This window comes from Ailuropoda melanoleuca, chromosome 13 (assembly GCF_002007445.2).
Source record: "Ailuropoda melanoleuca isolate Jingjing chromosome 13, ASM200744v2, whole genome shotgun sequence".
Taxonomy (NCBI): Eukaryota; Metazoa; Chordata; class Mammalia; order Carnivora; family Ursidae; genus Ailuropoda; species Ailuropoda melanoleuca.
Genome location: NC_048230.1, coordinates 46,540,919 through 46,550,081, shown reverse-complemented (window position 1 = coordinate 46,550,081; position 9,163 = coordinate 46,540,919). Strand labels below are relative to the sequence as shown.

At 61.9% G+C, this 9,163-nt stretch overlaps 1 protein-coding gene across 1 annotated transcript in view; it reads right to left on the bottom strand.

The window, feature by feature from the left end:
* Positions 1-9,163, bottom strand: part of HRH3 (histamine receptor H3) — a 27,074-nt gene that overhangs the window by 4,487 nt on the left and 13,424 nt on the right.

Genomic DNA, 9,163 nt, shown 5'->3' with positions numbered 1-9,163 from the left:
CAGCGCCGCGTGCCCGCCGGGCCGCTGGAGCCCTAGCCAGGAGGAGCGCGCGGCGGCTGGCGGAGAGCCCGGCCCGAGCGGGCGGGCGCCGGGGCGGGGGGCGCCCCTGCTGCCAGGCGGCCCGCTCACACAGGAGCCGGTACCTGCACCGCTAGGCCTGCCCCATGCCCTCTGCCCCGGTGCCCCTGGCCGACCCTCGTCGGGAGCCGGGGAGACGGTGGGGACCTGGAATGAGGGGGGTATGCCTGCATCTGCGCTCGGGGGAACTTGCCCCGCGAGACCCCTCCTCCTGTCATGCTTCAGGCAAGCGGGTTTCAGGGGAAGGAACGTCCCAAAGAGAAAGGATGGGAGGGGTCTCCGAGAGCAGGAGCCCTGGCCAGGGGTCCGCTCCAGCCCCCATATGCGTGGGACTGGGGTCTCGGTCTCCCCGTGGGCAGGGCCCCGCGCAGGGTCTAGGGTGACCTGCAAGGCGCAGACAGTAGTGGAGTTACATAAGGGAAGATGGGGAGCCAGCGGACCCAGCCGGGAAGGGAACACACCCACCTGGGGCGTCGGCGGCCCCAGGTTGAGGGGGGAGAGGCCAGAGGTTCAGAGCTCGGCCCTAGGTCCCCTCCCCCGGCTGACAGCGTAGTGGGGCGGTCACTGCTGCAGGGACAGACGAGGTCACTGCGCTTAGGGCGCAGCCAAGGCAGCAGCTGCGGCGGCTGCGTTAGCGCCTGCAGGAGGGGGTGGGGGAGGAGAGGCGGCGGGAGGGAGCACCCCCTCCCCCGCCAGACACACACGCTCAGATAGACAGGGTCAAGGACAGATTCAGCAGGAGATACTCACAGCGAGACAGACAGATGCGCCCACACTCAGACACACAGACACCCACAAACCAGGGAAACAGCCACCCAGCGTCAGGCTGGGGACCCACCAACGGCAGTTAGACACACACACATCAGACAGCAGACAGCCAGGGAACAGTGCCCGAGGGAGAGAAAAGCAGCTACTCCGCTCTGTCCCCAGCAGCGCACATCTGCTGAAGTCTCGAGGAGGACACAAATGGGCGAGTCTGCATGGGGCGGTGGGGGCAGTGAGGCTGGGGGAAGGGGCTGCTGTCCCAACCCCAGGCGCTGGCACACACAGGCACCCCATCCTTACGGTAGCTTCCTGATCATGCAAGGACCCACCCCCTTCCCTAGCCTCAAGAGGTACTTCAGAAACTTTGGAAAGTGGGGGAGGCTCTCTCTAACCCTTCCTCAGAGCTGGTTGCAGCAGGAGACCCCAGACCTTCGCCCCAGCAGACCCACTCCTCCATGGCTTATGGCAGCCTTTGCTGGAGGAGTGTGGGGCTCCAGCTCATCCCCCCAGAAGCCCTCTGGGAGTATCTGGCTATACTCCTCCCCTCCAGAAGCGAGCCCTGTTCCCCTCCAGGCTCCCCAGCTTCCCCTTACCACACCCCAGTGTGCCTGGTGGACAGGGCAATGCCAGGACCAGGAAGCTAGTTGGTGGTGAGACAAGTCTTGCAGAGAGTCTCTGGAGCGGCCAGGTGCTGCTAGACCCCATTGCTCCCGTCACTCAAATTCTACGCCTTCAGTCCTGGGTCAGGATTCACTAGCTGCCATGCTGAGCCAGCAACTCCCTGGTGAGCGGACAACGCCCCCCCACCAGACTCTGTTCTTCCCCAACTACTCAAGGCTGGCTTTGGCCAGACAATCCAGTGTGGATTGGATGCCTTCACCCCTGGCCTTGGGAGATGGAGTTTGGTGGGGACTGAAGGGGGGCTCTGGCTCTCTCTCACTAGCTGGGAGCCTCCTTTCCAGCCTCGGTATCTCCATCTTGGAACGGGACTATGTGTTGCTCACCGTACAGGATGTGGGCCAAGTCAAGGGACAGTCTGTGTAGAGGGCAGCCCCTCTGAAGTCTCAGTGAAGCTGGGTATGGTTGTCCTTGTGGCCATCAAGATTCTGGAGTCTTCCCTGGCAGTCTTTGGCCCCACAGCAGCTAGAGAGGCATGGACTCAGTACGGACCCTGGCACCAGGGGACCAGCTGTGTGACACAAATGAGTTATGTGTTTCTCTGAGTGTGGGGATCTTCCACTGTAAGCTGAGGCCATCAGGAGAGGGAGGGCCAAGGTTGACCCACAAGTTTGAGGGTGACCATGGCCAAGGCTGATGAGCGCATTTACAAGCATGACCTCATGAACTCCCATTTGCCCTCAAAGGTAGGTAGGATTGGAGGTCCCTTTGTAGAGCGAGGAAGCCACCTACCCAAAGTCACATGAGACCAGAGGCCCCTCACTTAAAGGCCACATTCTTGGCCCAGCTCCAAGATCAGGGTCTCTGAGGCCAGCCTTGACCTTGGCTGGACAGAAGCCTGATGTCCTCTGGGCTGGGCCCAACCTGGCCAAGGCAATTTGGGTTGAACGAAGCAGGCCCTCATATGGCTATCCACAGGATATCTTACCACGGGGGCTCTCTCCCAAGTAGTGAGTTTCCAGGTCCCTGGATGGCAGAGATCCCTCTAAGACCCTGCAAAAGTCTGGTGAGGGTTGGGGGACAAGGACAGGCCCCTACTCTGGGCTCACCAAGACCCTCACAGAGAGAGTGGCCTGGGGCTCCAGTTTCTCCATTTGTTGAAACAGTGGGCATTTGGTGCACCAAATGTCCAGTCCAACAAAGAGACCATTGAGCGAATGCCCCACTCACACAAACTCTAGCCAGATTAGCAAAACCAGATCCCCCACAAACCCCTCACAGAAGCGGTAGTTCACCCACTGATTGATTTGTTCATTCATCCATTCGACGAGGTTTTATTGGGCACCTACTGGGTATCACGCACTATACTAAGTTGTCCTAATGGAGGAAGGCAAGCACTACGCAGTAAAGAAACCACACATGTCCTCTAGTTGTAAGAAATGAAGCAAGGCGGGGGACGGAGAATGCCAGGGCACGGGGCTGGGTCAGCTGCGGGGCGTGCCACCCAGCTCTCCTTTCAAAAGAGTGGGGCGCAGGGGCAGGAGTGTTTGGACCCGCTGCTGAGTTGGGGCTGAGGTGAGGCACATGCCCTCCCAATGGCGGGGGTGGGGGGCTTCCAGCACCTGGTGGGACATGTTGCATGAGCTGGAACATGGCCCAGATGAGAACACCTACAGATTCCGTGGCACTGCCCAAAGTCTGGGGGGGGGGCAGGGCAGGGTCCTGACCCATCAGGGTCAGAGGTAGAGACCAGGGCTCTGGGCTGGACCCATGTGGATGGACAAGTGACTCTAGGCACCCATATGAAGGGTTTTGTATCCCCAGAAATGGCATGATAGCACAGAGTGGTCACATCAGGAGCCAGGAGCATGGATTCCCACCTGCCCAGGATGACCTGGCAACTCCCACCTCTGAATGTCTGACCTGCCAGCCACAGACACCAATGCTGAGCCCCCAAAATGGCCCATTCTTTGTGGGGAACCTGGTGGCGAGTGGGCTACGTTGGACCCCTTCTGCCCCGGGGGTCTTCACAAACCTGCTCAGGTGTGGGCTTGTCACCATGATCCAGGGCCTCATGGAAGCCTGATCCAGGGACAGGGAGGCGCACACAGCATGGCACCCAGCCCACGGCCCACCTCCCAGTGAAAGACCCACAGGCTGCATTGCGTGCTGCCCCATCCCGATTCACTGGAGCGGACAGCCTTCCCATGAGGATGGGCGCTGTCCCTCAGGACGCAGTGTAGTGAATCGGAGAGTTTTATATGACACCGCATTTCCAATGCGAAGAGAACGAGTGTCCTAGACCCAGTGGCCCACTGAGGAATGAGTGCCCTGCCCACCCAGGGCTCTGCAGGGTTACAGGTCCCTCCCCCGTAGGGCACACTCTCACCGGGAGGCATGGCAAAGAGCCTGTTGAACCAGCTTTCACTGCCTCCCTGGCGTTTCGAGCCCCCGGAGCCCAGAGAGGAGCAGACAGCAGGAGGAGTGAGGTGGGGCTGCTGGTACCTCAAGTGGCCCGGGGGCGGGGGGCGGGGGACACGTGTGCAATGCAGGGCCCTCCTGGCGCCATGGTGCCCCCGCGTGACTATTATGTGCGAGGACAGCGCAGCTAGCCCAGCCCGAGGAGGCTCGGTAACCAGGGGCTCAGCCCCTCAGGAATGAGGATGTGGGTCCCACCCGCAGGTAGGCCCCCAAGACCTGCAGAGGTGACAGCGGAGGTGGGGTGTGGCTGGACAGGTAGTCTGCACAGCGGAGGAAGGAAGGGATGAGCCCCAGCTGAGCCCCGAGAGCAGCTGTAATGACGGGGCTGGTGTGCCTCCCCACCGTTTGGAGATCTCCCCCCAGGAAGAGCGGCTGGGGCACCCCTGGAGGAGACCCCACATGCAGGGGAGACGACCTGTGGGCACAAGGAGGGGTGCTACTCAGCTGTCTCTTTCAGAGAGAACAGAGGACGGTGGTGGGGACTCTATGTGCGGTCTGCACTCTGAGCTCCCGTGGGACGGGCTGAGACTGTCAGGGGTGCATCGTGTCTGCACCCTTTCCTACCCACTCTCCTTTCTGCCCCTCTCCCTGCGTGGGCATCAAACCTGCACCGCCATGTGGGAGTGCCCCACCTGCTCCCTTTCCCTTTATCTTTCACAGGTGTCCTCAATCATCTCACGACCCTGAACCCCATCTCGGCGTCTGCTCCCTGGAGGACACAAGTCGACACAGGCCAGGTTCCAATGTTGAAAGGGTGGTCAGTGAGTCTCCACTGAGAAGGGGACTCTTGAGTGAAGACCTACGGGAGGGAGGGTGCAGGGGGCAGTCAGGTGGGTCTCTGGACCGAGCAGCGCTCTGGGCAGAGGGGAGCTCGGGAGCAAAGGGCAAGGAGTGGGAGCACGTGTCTGTGGCTGGAGCACAGAGAAGGGGGAGGGTGTGGGGAGAGAGTTCACGTGCTGCCCCCAGCCACGGTAAAGATGCTGGGGGTGGGGGCCCAGGAAGGCTCTGGAAGACTGTGACAGCACCCCTTGCTTCAGGCAGAGCGTGCCTTGCAGGGCTGAGGGCAGAGGCCACCGGGCTGGGCTGTGGCGGTGGAAGATTCCGGGCATCTTTTGAAGCTGACCCATGAGGTGTGTGACAGAAGGGCGGAGGTCAAGGCTGGCTTCAGGGTTTGAGCTCCAGCGGCTCAGAGGAGGGCATAGCACCCGTGAGCTGGGAGTGTGCAGGAAGAGCAGGTTGGGGGACAATGGGGTGCTCTGAGATCCAGTTGCCCACCGGACATTCCGGGGCAGAGGTCGCCAGGCCCCCTGGGGCCCAGCGCCAGCCCCGGAATCTGCAGCCTGGCCCAGCGTCAGCCGGCCTCCTCCTGAGTCTCAGGTCAGAGCTCTGTGCCAGAGGAACAAAGTTGGGTGTTGCCCACGTCAGACCAGCAGGACGCTGTCCCTTGTGTCCTGTGCTGTCACGGGGCAGCGGGCTCTGCCATTAGCCACACTCACTGTGCTGGAAAAACATTTCTCCTTCAACCAACTGCATGCCCGGTGCTATTCCTGCAGAGTGGGGCCCCTGCCGCGCGGGACGTGGCCCGCTAATGAGGAATAATGAGGGAGCGCAGCCACCGAGGGCCAGCTGCAGGGCGGCCGTCCTGCTAGTTCCAGCCAGGCCCATTTGCTAGAGCGCTTCTCAGGGCGCTGGGTCTTCAGAGGAGCCACTGCTGTTTGCTTTCTCTTTCTGCAGGAGCTCATTTGAATATGGGAATGCAGATTTTTCTTTTTTTGTTCCTTGTCTTTTTTTTTTTTTCCTGGTGACATTGTGAGCCAGCTCCCAGTGCATCCTGATGAGTTCAGGGCCCTGGGTATGATCAGAATGGCTCTGGAGGCCACCAATTTGGAATAAACGCTGAGTCTGATTTCCCTGTCTTTAGGGACAGAGCGGCATTGTGTCCAGGACCCAGGTGGCAGGAAGGAGAGAGCAGACAGGAGAACTGGGGATGTAGTTGCTATAGTTTGGCTGCAAGTGACAAAACCAACTCAGAAAGGACTAAGGGAAAGGGGTGTTTATTGTTGCCTGTGACTGAGAAGTCCAGGGGTGGGTTTCAGACACAGCTGTATCCAGGAGCTCAAAGAATACCTGCTTCTTTCCATCTGCTTTCCCCCTGTAGTCACTATTCCCAGCAGGCAATGTCTCCCTAAGATCTTTCCCTACAGCTTCAGGCTGCCCTCCTGTGCTCTCATCTGCTTTGTAGGACGAAGGAGGGGCTGCCAACAGAAACACGGAATGAGCCGCACTGGCCTGGCTCCTACAGTCAGGCACTACTGCCCCAGCTTGTGGTAGCTTTGGCTGACACCATTAAAGCCCCATCCCTGGGGAGGGTAGAGGAAGAATGGCCGGGGGGGGGGGCGGGAAGGGTGGTGGTCGGGGAAGCAAAGTCGCCCCCTGCAGCTACCCCAGGGGTCTGGCGGGGGTGCCTCTGGCCCCTCCCCCAATGGGGCCTTTGTTGGCAGTGCCCACAGAGCCCCAGGCTCAGTCCTGGGGGCAAGTAGGCCTGGGCACTGAGACCTCAATTGGAGGCCCCCCGGAGACAAAGCCCCTGTGGAGGGGTCCTTGGGGGAGGCTGGGAATGCAGAGAGAGACTTCTCCCCAGGCATCCATCCGCTGTGAGCACAGGGCACAGAGTGAGAGGAGTGAGCAGGGACATGAGGGGTGAGGGTGGCTCTGTTCCACATCAGACCCAGCAGACCTCGAAGAGCCTGGGCAAGGCTGCTCGGGAGGCCGCCTCCGGCTCGGCCCGTGGGAAGGAAGCCTGCAGCCCTGCCTGGCCTACTTCCTGCTCGCCTGGAGCCCGAGCTGCCAGCTTTGAGGCTGGGCTACCCCAGCCCCCAGCCTGGTCAGCGGCCACCAGACAAGCTCAAAGCCCACTGCAGCCTCTCCTGCTCATCCTTCCTGGGAGGACCCCCTCCAGGACCTTCGTCTCCACTGGGGGAGCAGAGAGGCTGAGGGCAGGGAAACAAGCACTTGCAGAGGCTCTGAGGCTGCAGAAAGGACCGTGAATGCGGAGGGCTGAAGGGAGCGGGGACTTGACCCTGGGTCTGAAATGTCCTCACCTTGTGCTCTTTCCTCCCAAGGATGGTGCCTGGGTGGAGATATCAAACACGAAAGAAGGGTAATGTCAGGAGGGCTCCCTGGAGGAGGCACGGCCTGGAAGAGGTCTGGTCCGAGGGGCATGTGGATAGCTGCCTGGGGAGGGGCAGGGACGGCTGAGGGGCCAGAGGGATAACCAGCGCCCTTCTCTGAGCAAAGCGGTGCCTGCACCTTCCAGAAAGCCCCTCCTGCGAGATCCAGGCTGTCTCTCTGGATGTGACCCGCTCCTGGGGCTGGCTAGTTAGTATTTGCTGAATGAATGAAACACGTCTCATCTGTGCAAGTTCCCTCCACGGGCAAAACATGACTCCATGATGGAGAAAACAGAAAAGAGAACTCCTCCGGAGCCCTGGGTCAGTCTGTGTGTGGCTGCTGCGGGGCCCAGGGAGAGTCCGGGGGGCTCGGGACCTGGGAGCCTCCACCACATCCCCGACCGTATTAGGTGGGGCCTCTGTGGCTGTGACCCAGCCCCACTGCAGGTCGCTGGGCCTGGGGACCTGGACCCAGCACACGCCATGGCTCCCCAGCCAGGGCTGCTCCAGAGGGCCTTTGGACCAGAGCTCACTGGATCAGGTCCCCAATGTAAATCTCAAACCTCCAGGGGTCGTTGGCCTGGACAGAGGTAGAGATGGGCCGCGCCGACCAAGGGCCCAGCTCCGGGGCTTGTGGCAGTGGGCCAGTGGGGAGGGGTGGGGATGGTGCCCAGGGTCCTCTCCCATGACGACAGTGGTACCCCAATCCCAGAGCTCCCTGCCCAGGACTTGGCCCCTCCCTGCCCTGAGCCAGGCCTTTGTCTGGACTCCCAGCCGGCAGCTGGTCAGTTGCTGGCTGCCGTCGGCCTGTCCTTGGAGGTCCTGCCCTGACTGGAGCGAGTTTCTGCTGCTTTGCGCCCTCTGCCCAGCAGCGCCACCATCTCAGAGCATTAGATTCCCGTGCATCACCCGGGGCTGACCTTCCCTCTCCCTTCGCCGTTCCTGTCCTGCGCTGGCCCTCTCCTCTGATGACCAGGTGGGATGGGCCCGGTGACCACAGTCCATCTGTAGAGCCCAGGCCTGGGGGTCAAGGCTGGGCAGGCTGGGTCTGCACACAGGGGCTAGCAATGCCTTTTTCCCGACGGCACAACTGAGGTCAGAACGGCACGGGTCGGGGAGTCTGTCTGGGGCCGGGGATAGGGTGACCTTTGGGCTGGGCTTGCTGGGGGCTGCCCTGGGACTCTGGCTGCTACAGGCCGTTCCCCCCGACTGGCTGCTGCCCGGCTCCTCTAGTGGGGAGGCTGAGAGGCGGACAGTCCCCATCCTGGACCTCGTCAGGGTCCCCCAAAGCCCAGGTCTGGCCCTGGAACCTGAAGGCCGGCCAAACTTCTGTTCCCACCCCATGGGTCCCCATGCTGCCCTCCCCACCCTGGAGCCCTCAGGGTCAGTCCGGCTCTTCCTCGTCTTGCCCGTGCTGCTCTTGGGAAGCAGTGATGCTGGGCCCCAAGGGGGTGTGTGCACAATGCTAGCCCCCAGCAGACGAGCATCCCCCTGACCCTGTGTGGAGCCCTGCGCCCCGCTTCCTTCCTGACACAGCATTCAGGGGAGCCCCACGGGGCCTGAACGAGGGGCCCACGTGCTCGCTGCCTGGCCCTGGCGAGGCGCCTCTGTGGCCCCGAGGGCTCGGGGTGCCTGGGGGGGGGGCTTTGCCTGTCTGGAAAACGCCGAATGAGCCAAGCGTCTCGGTGCTGGGGGTGCAGGGTCCAGATAAGGAAGATGTCCTCTAGTCCCTGCGGGAGCCTAGTTCCTCCACCAAGGCGACCAGCAGAAAGTGGACAGCGGAGTGTCAGCCCCCAGACCCAGACCAGAGACTTGCCTCCCGCAGGTGTGCAGCGGGGCCACCGGGTTTCTCCCCAGGGCTCGTTACCCCAGTGAGACCCCTGCCCATTCTCTCTCCTCCCCCCGCCCCTGCCCTCTCCACCACCTCCCTGCCCTCTCACCACACTCCCTCACCCCTGCCCTCTACCCCCATCTTTCCCTCCACCCCAACTTCTCCACCCTCCCTGCCTTCTCCCCGTCTCTGCCCTCTTCCTCCCCCTGCCCCCCCCCCC